We start from the raw sequence: 12456 nt of genomic DNA, 5'->3' as shown, positions 1-12456 counted from the left end.
TCATGTAAGAGATCACTTTCAATTCCATCAAATTCTACATCCACACTGATTTGCAGGGTTTTATCAACTTTTCTGTTATCATAGCATTACCTTGGTTACTCATGTTGTCATGTAAAGACTGAACACACTGATTGGGTTCTATAGAACAACTACTTATTTCAGAAGAAAGACAAAATATATTGCTGTCAAAACTAAATTTCCTACTTAGATCTTCTTTCACTTCATTCCACCAATTTGGATACAAATTTTGACTAACCACAGCTAACTTACTCCAGAATGCACATTTATCTACAATATCATCAATTTGGTCCCAAACATATTTCAAAAAGTTTTCACCTTTATTCTCTAGGTTTACAGATAACTCACCTTAACTGTTTGGATCATTACTCTGCATGACATTAATGAAAAACTGTTTTGACTGGGCTGGTATTCCATGACTCTCACTCACATCATCACATACACCACTTACCTTACCTGTATTCACAAATAACTCTGAAACTTCATTATTCTTAAACTCCACAAATACCTGACACTCATCATCATTATCATCATCATATTCTTCCAAAATTACTTCATCAGCAGCATCATTATCAACACAAGTCTCATCTCCATCAAAGTTACACATCTCACCTGCATTCATTTGTAGTAAGCTACCAGTCTCAAACTTAACAACCTCAGTCATTTCACAGCTCTCATTCACATCCACATAAAAAATACCACCTAAGTCAGATGCAATACAGTCATCACCTGTTTTACATATATCAATAACACTGTTTTATGACCAAGAGAAGAAATCATTAGTACACACTACATCAAAATTCTCATTACTCTCACATTCTGATTTGTGGTTAGTATCTACATTACTATAACTAAACATAATATTCCAAAAATTTTGATCAGAACATAAATGAGAAATCTGAGGTTCCTTCTCTTCAACTTCAGATACCTGTGCCACATTATTAATACTGTTATTATTGTCTAATTGCAAGTGTAAATTGGGGGTCCTGTACTTGTTGGGTTTCCTCGCCCCAAAACTCTGGATCTCCATTGAGGCGGACTGCCATTTCCTGAATAGTTACCTCTATGATTGTTTCTCCTATTAAACTGCCCATGGCTAGCCCCATTATTCCTATTCTGGTGATGTTCAAAGTTTCTATCTCTGTTATCTTTTTGACCCTAATAGAAATTACCGCTATGTCCATATTCCTATAATTTGGACCATTCAGGAATTTAATTTTTTGATCATCACTCATGGCTGACACAAAACTGTCTCTACAGTGGTGCAGAAAATCTACTGGATGTAAATTGTCTGATGCAAAACTTATGATTGGAATTTGAATACAGATGGTTGAGAATGCATTTTTCCTGAACTACTGAATTTTTTAATATAAAACATTTACATTAGTTACCACACTGTTTTCAACATTTAAAATTTTTTATGTAAACTAGTAAAGTTTTATTCCATTTTTTTTCTATGGCCTTCTGTTGAACTCTGACATCATTAACACTCTTCTCCTGTTGTGAAGATTGTGCCACTAACACATTTTCCAAAACAATACATTTACTTTCTAAGACATCAACTGTTTCATTCACACCTTTTAACCCACCAGATAGCTCATTATTTAGCTCTGAAGCATGATTACTACTTTGGTCTATTTGGTACTGTACCCTGTCCATTTTACTATTGTTTCAGACTGTTCTGTTTTCATTTCCTCTAATTTTGCTAAAATCAACCACAAAATATCAGTTTCAACTGTTTCTTTGCTCACTACAATTTCACTTGGTTTAAACATGTCTTGAGTGGGTCCTCTAGCTTTCACATCTACATCACTACCCTCATCTCTATTCATTCTACTAGCAATCACGTGAGTCCACCAAAAATATTAATTTCACAAATGGTTTTTACTTCTGTTTTCTGATGTCCTTCGTCGTAATTGTAAAGTCCTCTTTCAATTCATACACTCCGTCATTGTTGATATCATATGAAATTTTCATCACTGTTGATACGGCTTTGTTGGGCAGTTCTTGGGTCTTCTTTTGTCAAGAGACTTCATTTACATAAAAACTGAAAATACAAATAATTGTCCTTTCTTCTTCTGCAACAGACAAAACTTCATTACCAGTCAACAGATCATGACTGATGCCCACACTTATAATCTTACCCTCCCATACATCTTAGTGTCTTAATTAGTTTCAAAGCTTTGAGAGGTGTAAGATATACAAAAGAAAAACTTTCTATTTATCTTCGTTTTCTCTTCTTGTTGCTGGCTCTAAGTCTTGCATCTAGGGGTACATTCTTGCAGCTGAAATTTTGATTTAACATTGTGGGTTTCTCATGACTAAATAACTGATGAAGATTTACCTGTATATTTCTTGAATTTTATTCTTTGTCACGTTTTTCCCATATCAAACTGTCTTTACATTTTCCACATTCCAAAAAACCAATAATTACATTGTTGTTAAGAAACTTAGAAAAACATCTACTTCAATAAGAGGCATGATCACTACTCCCACTTTCTGCAGTACTCACAATATTCCAAAAAGTTTACACAGCAAAAGAGTTTACAAACTTTCTCAACAAAAGAAGAATCGTCACATAGTTATATCATTATTTTATAAATGAGTCCAGAAATATATTTAATAATTATCATCAGATTGCGCAATTAATAATATGAATTTTAAATATGCCAGAATTTCTAATTTCAAATATTTCTAAAGCAAGAAAATTTTAATTTTGTGTACATATCAAATGTAACAAATTAATTTCGTTTAAGCATTTTAGCCTAAAATATAATACATTGTATACAAAATCATACGAAGTTCATTCAGCGAAACAGCTGATATAATGTTCACCTATACAAGAATCGATAGTATACATGGTATTGGTTATTTCTATCAGAAAAAGACAGTGTTAGAGGACGGTGTCCCATTACACCCTTGACTTGTAACTGCTGTCTTGTTTCTGTGTAAGTTGTAAGTAGCTTTTTGATCCCTGTATTTTACCACTGCTACCTTCATAATTTCAACGAGAGTACTTCAGTCAACATAGCAAAAGCTTTCTCTAAGTTCACAAATGCTATAAAGATAAGTTAGTCTTTCCTTAGCCTACCTCCTAAGATAAGTCACAGAATCAGTACTGCCTCATGTGTTCTACATTACTCCAAAACCCAAACTGATCTGCTCCAAGGTTGTCTTTTACCAGCATTTCGATTCTTCTGTAAAGAATTTTGTTCTATTTTGCAACCATGACTTATTAAACCGACATTTCAATAATATTCACACCTGCCAGCACCTGCATTCTTTGTAAAGGAATTATTATATTGTTCTTGATGTCTGACAGTATTTCATCTATCTCATACAAATTGTACAGCAGATGGAAGAGGTTTGTCATGGTTGGCTCTACCAGGACTATCAGTAGTTCTGTCAATCTCATTATTTAGACATTGGATTTCACCAGCTTCAGTTGCTATATTTTTATATTTTATTCTTTCATCAAGTGAATTTAGTACTTACAGGGTTATTATAAATGATTGAAGCAATTTCACAGCTCTACAATAACTTTATTAATTGAGATATTTTCACAATGCTTTGCACACACATACAAAAACTCAAAAAGTTTTTTTAGGCATTCACAAATGTTTGATATGTGCCCCTTTAGTGATTCGGCAGACATCAAGCCGATAATCAAGTTCCTCCCACACTTGGCGCAGCATGTCCCCATCAAAGAGTTTGAAAGCATCGTTGATGCGAGCTTGCAGTTCTGGCACGTTTCTTGGTAGAGGAGGTTTAAACACTGAATCTTTCACATAACCCCACAGAAAGAAATTGCATGGGGTTAAGTCGGGAGAGCGTGGAGGCCATGACATGAATTGCTGATCATGATCTCCACCACGACCGATCCATCGGTTTTCCAATCTCCTGTTTAAGAAATGCCGAACATCATGATGGAAGTGTGGTGGAGCACCATCCTGTTGAAAGATGAAGTCAGCACTGTCGGTCTCCAGTTGTGGCATGAGCCAATTTTCCAGCATGTCCAGATAAACGTGTCCTGTAACGTTTTTTTCGCAGAAGAAAAAGGGGCCGTAAACTTTAAACCATGAGATTGCACAAAACACGTTAACTTTTGGTGAATTGCGAATTTTCTGCACGAATGCGTGAGGATTCTCTACCGCCCAGATTCGCACAGTGTGTCTGTTCACTTCACCATTAAGAAAAAATGTTGCTTCATCACTGAAAACAAGTTTCACACTGAACGCATCCTCTTCCATGAGCTGTTGCAACCGCGCCGAAAATTCAAAGCATTTGACTTTGTCATCGGGTGTCAGGGCTTGTAGCAATTGTAAACGGTAAGGCTTCTGCTTTAGCCTTTTCCGTAAGATTTTCCAAACCGTTGGCTGTGGTACGTTTAGCTCCCTGCTTGCTTTATTCGTCGACTTCCGCGGGCTACGCGTGAAACTTGCCCGCACGCATTCAACCATTTCTTCGCTCACTGCAGGCCGACCCGTTTACTTCCCCTTACAGAGGCATCCAGAAGCTTTAAACTGCACATACCATCGCAGGAACTTCGTCCTGAAGTGTCGTTGCACTGTTATGACTGACTGATGTGAGTGCATTTCAAGCACGACATACGTTTTCTCGGCTCCTGTCGCCATTTTGTCTCATTGCGCTCTCGAGCACTCTGGTGGCAGAAACCTGAAGTGTGGCTTCAGCCGAACAAAACTTTATGAGTTTTTCTACGTATCTGTAGTGTGTCGTGACCATATGTCAATGAATGGAGCTACAGTGAATTTATGAGATCGCTTCAATCATTTGTAATAGCCCTGTATTTTTTGTTATCCAAAGATTTTTACAAGCCCTTGTCTATTTACCTATTTGATCCTCTGCTGCCTTCACTACTTCATCTCTCAAAGCTACCCCCCATTCATCCCATACTGCATTCCTTTACCCTGTTCTAGTCAACTCTTGCTTATTGGTCTCTCCAAAATTCTTAACAACTTCTGGTTCTTTTAACTTATTCATGTCCCATCTCATAAATTTCCTACACTATAGCAATTTCTTCAGTTTTAACCTACAATTCACAACAAATAAATTGTGGTCAGAGTCCATATCCGCTCCTGGAAATATCTTACAATTTAAAATCTGGTTCCAATATCTCTGTCTTACTATTAGATAATCAATCTAAAACCTTCTGGTGTATCCAGATCTCTTCCCTATATAAACCCTTCTCTCATGATTTGTAGACCAAGTATTGGCAAAGGATTAAATTACGCTCTGTGCAAAATTCAGCCAGGTGGCATCCTCTTTCATTCCTTTCCCCCCATTCCATATTCACCTATTTTTTGTTCTCTTCCTTCACCTACTACTGAATTCCAGTCCACTGTCATAATTAAATTTTTGTCTCCCTTAACTATCTGAAAAACTTCTTTTATCTCATCACACATTTCTTCAAAATTTTCATCATCTATGGAGCTAGGTGACACAGAAACGTTTACCACTGTGGTGGATGTGGGCTTCTTGTTTATCTTGGCTACAAAAATGTGTTCACTATGCTGTTTATAGTAGCTTACCTGCAGTCCTGGTTTTCTATTCATTATTAAAGCTACTTCTGCATTGCCCCTATTTGATTTTGTATTCATAACCCTGCCTTCACTTGACCAGAAGTCCTGTTCCTCCTGCCACTGACCTTCACTTATTCCCACTATATCTAACTTCAGCATATTCATTTCCCTTTTTAAAATTTTCTAGCCTATCCGTCAGATTAAGGGATCTAAGATTTCACACTCTGGTCTGCGGAACCAGTTTTGTTTCTTTTTTGATGATGACATCCTCCTGAGTAGTCCCACCCTAAGATCTGAATGAGTGACTGTTTTACGTCCAGAATATTTTACCCATGAGGATGTCATCATCATTTAACCACACAGTAGAGCTGCATGCCTACAGCAAAAATTATTGCTGTCTTTTCCCCTTGCTTTCTTCCAGTCTCAGTACTAGAACAGCAAGGTCATTTTGGTTGTGTGCCAAGGCCAGATCAGTCAATCATCCAGACTGTTGCCCTCGCAACTATTGAAAAGGCTGCTGCCCTATTCAGGAACCACACATCTGTCTGGTATTTCAACAGATACCCCTCCACTGTGTATGGCACTGAGATACACAAATCACCCCATGAACAGCAAGGTCCACGGTTCATGAGAGGGCCAGAATCCACATCTGCCCCAGAAATGTCTTACAGATTACAATTTGGTTATGAATTCCCTTCTAGTGTCTCCAGGCCTCTTGCATTTATACAACCCTACTATTTGGCTACCAGTACTGTAAATGACTGTTGTTGGTTAAAATATGAGGAGATGCCACATATCATCTGAACTGAAACTCACATCCTGGTTGGTTAAGTAATCTGCTAATCATATTTTCAGCACTTCTTTAGCCACTGCATTCCAAATACTTGTGTTTGTTGTCAACATCTGAGTGCTGTCTTAACAGATAAGGGCAATAATAACCATAATATTTGTTTATTATTTGATCATTTCTAAAGATTTTTACAATACACTGAATTTAGATAATATCACAGGCAAACAAATTTGTGTTTCTTCTTATCTACATCCACATCTATATGCTGCAAACCACTGTGAAGGGCATGGCAGAGGGTACATCCCACTGTAACAGTTATTAGGTTCCTTCCCATTCCATTCCCACATGAAACATGGGAAGAATAATTGTTTTAAAGCCTCTGTGCATGTGGTAATTAATCTAATCTTGTCCTCACAATCCCTATGCGAGTAACACATAGGAGGTTGTAGTATATTCCTAAAATCATCATTTAAAGCCGATTCTTGAAATTTTTTAAGTAGGCTTTCTCAGCATGGTTTCCACCTGTCTTAAAGTCTGCTAATTCTGTTCCTTCAGCATCAGTGTTACACTCTCCCACAGGTCAAACAAACCTTTGACCATTAGTGCTGCTCTTCTCTGTATATGTTTAATAGCCACTGTCAGTCCTATTTGGAACAGATCCCACGCACTTTGGAATTATTCTAGAATGATTCACACAAATGATTTGTAAACAGTCTCCTTTGTAGACTTGTTGCATTTCCCCAGTACTCTACAAACAAACTGAAGTGTAACACCTACTTTAAATGTGACTGACCCTATGTGATCATTCCATTTCATATCCCAACAAAGTGTTACACCTAGGTATTTGGATGAGTTGGTGGATTGCAACTGTTACTCATTGGTTATTATAATCATGGGAGGCCATGATTTTCATTTTGTGAAGAGCACAATTTTACATTTTTGAACATTTAAAGCAAGTTGCCAATCTTTGCATCACTTTGAAGATTTATCAACATCTGACTGAATATTTATGCAACTCCTCTCAGGCAGTTCTTCATTATAGATGACTGCATGATCAGCAAAAAGTCTGAGGTTACTATTAATATTACCCACAATGTTATTAATACAGAACAAGAACACCAAGGGTCCCAACACACTTCCAAGGGGTGCATCCAGAGTTCATTCTACATCTGAAAATGACTTTCTAACCAAGATAATATGCTGCATTCTTTCTACCAAAAAGTCCATAATCCAGTCATAAATTTTGCTTGATATCCCATCAAAAATTTTGCTTCAAATTCTGTACAAATGAAGTTTTGACAATTAGTTTAGATGTGGTTCTAGTCACATGCTTCTCAGAAGTCAAGAAATACTATATCCACCTGACTCCCTTGATCCAAATCGATCAGTTTGTATTGTGACAAAAGTGTGAATCCATGCTATTTGGCCTGGAGAAGGTCATTCTGTTTGAGATATCTTATTATGTATGAGCTCAAAATATGTTCCAAGATTCTACAACAAACTGATGTCAAGAATATTCGATGGTAGTTTTGTGAATCACTTTCACTACCCTTCTTGTAAATCAGTGTGACCTGCTCTATCTTCCAACTACTGGGAACAGTTTTTGCTGGAGGGATCTACAACAGATTATAGGCGGAACTGAGTCTAACTCAACCACAAATTCAGTATAAAATCTGATAGGGAATTCATCAGGCCCAGGAGCTTTCTTCACTTTTAATGATTACAGCTGTTTCTCAACACCACTGACACAAACAGTTATTTCACTCATCTTTTCATTGGTAAGAGGATTGAATCGGGGCAGTCCTTCTGGGTTTTACTTCGTAAAGAAACATTTGAAAATGGAATTAAGCATCTCAGCTTTTTATTTGCTACCCTCCATTTCAGTTCCTGTCGCATTCATGAGTGACTGGACACTAACTTTGATGCCACTAATGGCATGTGACCAGAATCTCTCTTTACAGGCTATCTATAGCCCTATGCTCTGTTTTATACCCATCATGCAATAGTCTCTGTTTCTTTAGAAGTTTTTTTACAGTGACTGTAAGCCATAAAGTGTCTCTCCTAACATGAACTGTTCTACTGAGTACATATCCAGTGCATGGACAACTTTTCTTTTATACCTGAGCTATAGTTCCTCTTCATGCTCCTATCCTGTGCTGAAAGTTTCCCCTTGAGATATGACATTACTGCTGTTTTATGTAGTTTACTGAACATATATATCTTTCTATTTGTTCTAGTTGTCCTATGTACTTTGGCAATCATTGTTGCCACAACCATGTCAGAGTCTATATAACTGCCCAGTTATGATGGGGACATCCTTCAAGAGGTCAGGTCTGTTTTTTGCTATCATATATTGTACAGGGTGAGTCACTAGCTACTGCCACCAAGAATAACTCCGAAAATATGATAGGAGCTGAAAAGTTTGTGGGACAAAAGTTGCATGGGACAACGGGGGCCGTAATTTGATGGTTTGCTATGTGGGGTCACTTCAGAGATACGAAGCTCAACTTTGTTTTTTTTTTTAATGGGATGCTATAGTTTGGTACTTGTTTTCTGATAGCGGCTATCAAGACGAAGCCAGTGATATGTAACAGTAAGGTCTATGAAGGTCAACGAAGGTCACAAAGGTGGCATGAACATCCATTTACAGAAGTGATGACCATTGGTATCATGGATTGAGTGGTATTCCTTATCACATCAGCACTTATCGAAGCACATGCTCTGACAATTCTCTCTCGCATATCTTCAGGTTTCCACAATGAGATTTTCACTCTGCAGCGGAGTGTGCGCTGATATGAAACTTCCTGGCAGATGAAAACTGTGTGCCCGACCGAGACTCGAACTCGGGACCTTTGCCTTTCGCGGGCAAGTGCTCTACCAACTGAGCTACCGAAGCACGACTCACGTCCAGTACTCACAGCTTTACTTCTGCCAGTACCTCGTCTCCTACCTTCCAAACTTTACAGAAGCTCTCCTGCGAAGCTCGCAGGAGAGCTTCTGTAAAGTTTGGAAGGTAGGAGACGAGGTACTGGCAGAAGTAAAGCTGTGAGTACCGGACGTGAGTCGTGCTTCGGTAGCTCAGTTGGTAGAGCACTTGCCCGCGAAAGGCAAAGGTCCCGAGTTCGAGTCTCGGTCGGGCACACAGTTTTAATCTGCCAGGAAGTTTCATATCAGCGCACACTCCGCTGCAGAGTGAAAATCTCATTCTGGAAACATCCCCCAGGCTGTGGCTAAGCCATGTCTCCGCAATATCCTTTCTTTCAGGAGTGCTAGTTCTGCAAGTTTCGCAGGAGAGCTTCTGTAAAGTTTGGAAGGTAGGAGACGAGGTACTGGCAGAAGTAAAGCTGTGAGTACCGGACGTGAGTCGTGCTTCGGTAGCTCAGTTGGTAGAGCACTTGCCCGCGAAAGGCAAAGGTCCCGAGTTCGAGTCTCGGTCGGGCACACAGTTTTAATCTGCCAGGAAGTTTCATATCAGCGCACACTCCGCTGCAGAGTGAAAATCTCATTCTGGAAACATCCCCCAGGCTGTGGCTAAGCCATGTCTCCGCAATATCCTTTCTTTCAGGAGTGCTAGTTCTGCAAGTTTCGCAGGAGAGCTTCTGTAAAGTTTGGAAGGTAGGAGACGAGGTACTGGCAGAAGTAAAGCTGTGAGTACCGGACGTGAGTCGTGCTTCGGTAGCTCAGTTGGTAGAGCACTTGCCCGCGAAAGGCAAAGGTCCCGAGTTCGAGTCTCGGTCGGGCACACAGTTTTAATCTGCCAGGAAGTTTCATATCAGCGCACACTCCGCTGCAGAGTGAAAATCTCATTCTGGAAACATCCCCCAGGCTGTGGCTAAGCCATGTCTCCGCAATATCCTTTCTTTCAGGAGTGCTAGTTCTGCAAGTTTCGTAGGAGAGCTTCTGTAAAGTTTGGAAGGTAGGAGACGAGGTACTGGCAGAAGTAAAGCTGTGAGTACTGGACGTGAGTCGTGCTTCGGTAGCTCAGTTGGTAGAGCACTTGCCCGCGAAAGGCAAAGGTCCCGAGTTCGAGTCTCGGTCGGGCACACAGTTTTAATCTGCCAGGAAGTTTCATATCAGCGCACACTCCGCTGCAGAGTGAAAATCTCATTCTGGAAACATCCCCCAGGCTGTGGCTAAGCCATGTCTCCGCAATATCCTTTCTTTCAGGAGTGCTAGTTCTGCAAGTTTCGCAGGAGAGCTTCTGTAAAGTTTGGAAGGTAGGAGACGAGGTACTGGCAGAAGTAAAGCTGTGAGTACCGGACGTGAGTCGTGCTTCGGTAGCTCAGTTGGTAGAGCACTTGCCCGCGAAAGGCAAAGGTCCCGAGTTCGAGTCTCGGTCGGGCACACAGTTTTAATCTGCCAGGAAGTTTCATATCAGCGCACACTCCGCTGCAGAGTGAAAATCTCATTCTGGAAACATCCCCCAGGCTGTGGCTAAGCCATGTCTCCGCAATATCCTTTCTTTCAGGAGTGCTAGTTCTGCAAGTTTCGTAGGAGAGCTTCTGTAAAGTTTGGAAGGTAGGAGACGAGGTACTGGCAGAAGTAAAGCTGTGAGTACCGGACGTGAGTCGTGCTTCGGTAGCTCAGTTGGTAGAGCACTTGCCCGCGAAAGGCAAAGGTCCCGAGTTCGAGTCTCGGTCGGGCACACAGTTTTAATCTGCCAGGAAGTTTCATATCAGCGCACACTCCGCTGCAGAGTGAAAATCTCATTCTGGAAACATCCCCCAGGCTGTGGCTAAGCCATGTCTCCGCAATATCCTTTCTTTCAGGAGTGCTAGTTCTGCAAGTTTCGCAGGAGAGCTTCTGTAAAGTTTGGAAGGTAGGAGACGAGGTACTGGCAGAAGTAAAGCTGTGAGTACCGGACGTGAGTCGTGCTTCGGTAGCTCAGTTGGTAGAGCACTTGCCCGCGAAAGGCAAAGGTCCCGAGTTCGAGTCTCGGTTGGGCACACAGTTTTAATCTGCCAGGAAGTTTCATATCAGCGCACACTCCGCTGCAGAGTGAAAATCTCATTCTGGAAACATCCCCCAGGCTGTGGCTAAGCCATGTCTCCGCAATATCCTTTCTTTCAGGAGTGCTAGTTCTGCAAGTTTCGCAGGAGAGCTTCTGTAAAGTTTGGAAGGTAGGAGACGAGGTACTGGCAGAAGTAAAGCTGTGAGTACCGGACGTGAGTCGTGCTTCGGTAGCTCAGTTGGTAGAGCACTTGCCCGCGAAAGGCAAAGGTCCCGAGTTCGAGTCTCGGTCGGGCACACAGTTTTAATCTGCCAGGAAGTTTCATATCAGCGCACACTCCGCTGCAGAGTGAAAATCTCATTCTGGAAACATCCCCCAGGCTGTGGCTAAGCCATGTCTCCGCAATATCCTTTCTTTCAGGAGTGCTAGTTCTGCAAGTTTCGCAGGAGAGCTTCTGTAAAGTTTGGAAGGTAGGAGACGAGGTACTGGCAGAAGTAAAGCTGTGAGTACCGGACGTGAGTCGTGCTTCGGTAGCTCAGTTGGTAGAGCACTTGCCCGCAAAAGGCAAAGGTCCCGAGTTCGAGTCTCGGTCGGGCACACAGTTTTAATCTGCCAGGAAGTTTCATATCAGCGCACACTCCGCTGCAGAGTGAAAATCTCATTCTGGAAACATCCCCCAGGCTGTGGCTAAGCCATGTCTCCGCAATATCCTTTCTTTCAGGAGTGCTAGTTCTGCAAGTTTCGCAGGAGAGCTTCTGTAAAGTTTGGAAGGTAGGAGACGAGGTACTGGCAGAAGTAAAGCTGTGAGTACCGGACGTGAGTCGTGCTTCGGTTGCTCAGTTGGTAGAGCACTTGCCCGCGAAAGGCAAAGGTCCCGAGTTCGAGTCTCGGTCGGGCACACAGTTTTAATCTGCCAGGAAGTTTCATATCAGCGCACACTCCGCTGCAGAGTGAAAATCTCATTCTGGAAACATCCCCCAGGCTGTGGCTAAGCCATGTCTCCGCAATATCCTTTCTTTCAGGAGTGCTAGTTCTGCAAGTTTCGCAGGAGAGCTTCTGTAAAGTTTGGAAGGTAGGAGACGAGGTACTGGCAGAAGTAAAGCTGTGAGTACCGGACGTGAGTCGTGCTTCGGTAGCTCAGTTGGTAGAGCACTTGC

The 12456-nt window shown here is 41.1% G+C and overlaps 1 non-coding gene across 1 annotated transcript; it reads left to right on the top strand.

Annotated features, from left to right (window-relative positions):
* The first annotated feature begins 11822 nt into the window (after positions 1-11822).
* On the top strand, positions 11823-11897 carry Trnal-caa (transfer RNA leucine (anticodon CAA)). The gene has a single exon. It is a non-coding gene; the product is annotated as a tRNA-Leu (tRNA).
* The last annotated feature ends 559 nt before the right edge of the window (positions 11898-12456 follow it).

Source organism: Schistocerca cancellata, chromosome 2 (genome assembly GCF_023864275.1).
Source record: "Schistocerca cancellata isolate TAMUIC-IGC-003103 chromosome 2, iqSchCanc2.1, whole genome shotgun sequence".
Classification (NCBI taxonomy): domain Eukaryota; kingdom Metazoa; phylum Arthropoda; class Insecta; order Orthoptera; family Acrididae; genus Schistocerca; species Schistocerca cancellata.
The sequence above is the reverse complement of the archived record's forward strand: the minus strand, read 5'-3'. Positions and strand labels throughout refer to the sequence as shown.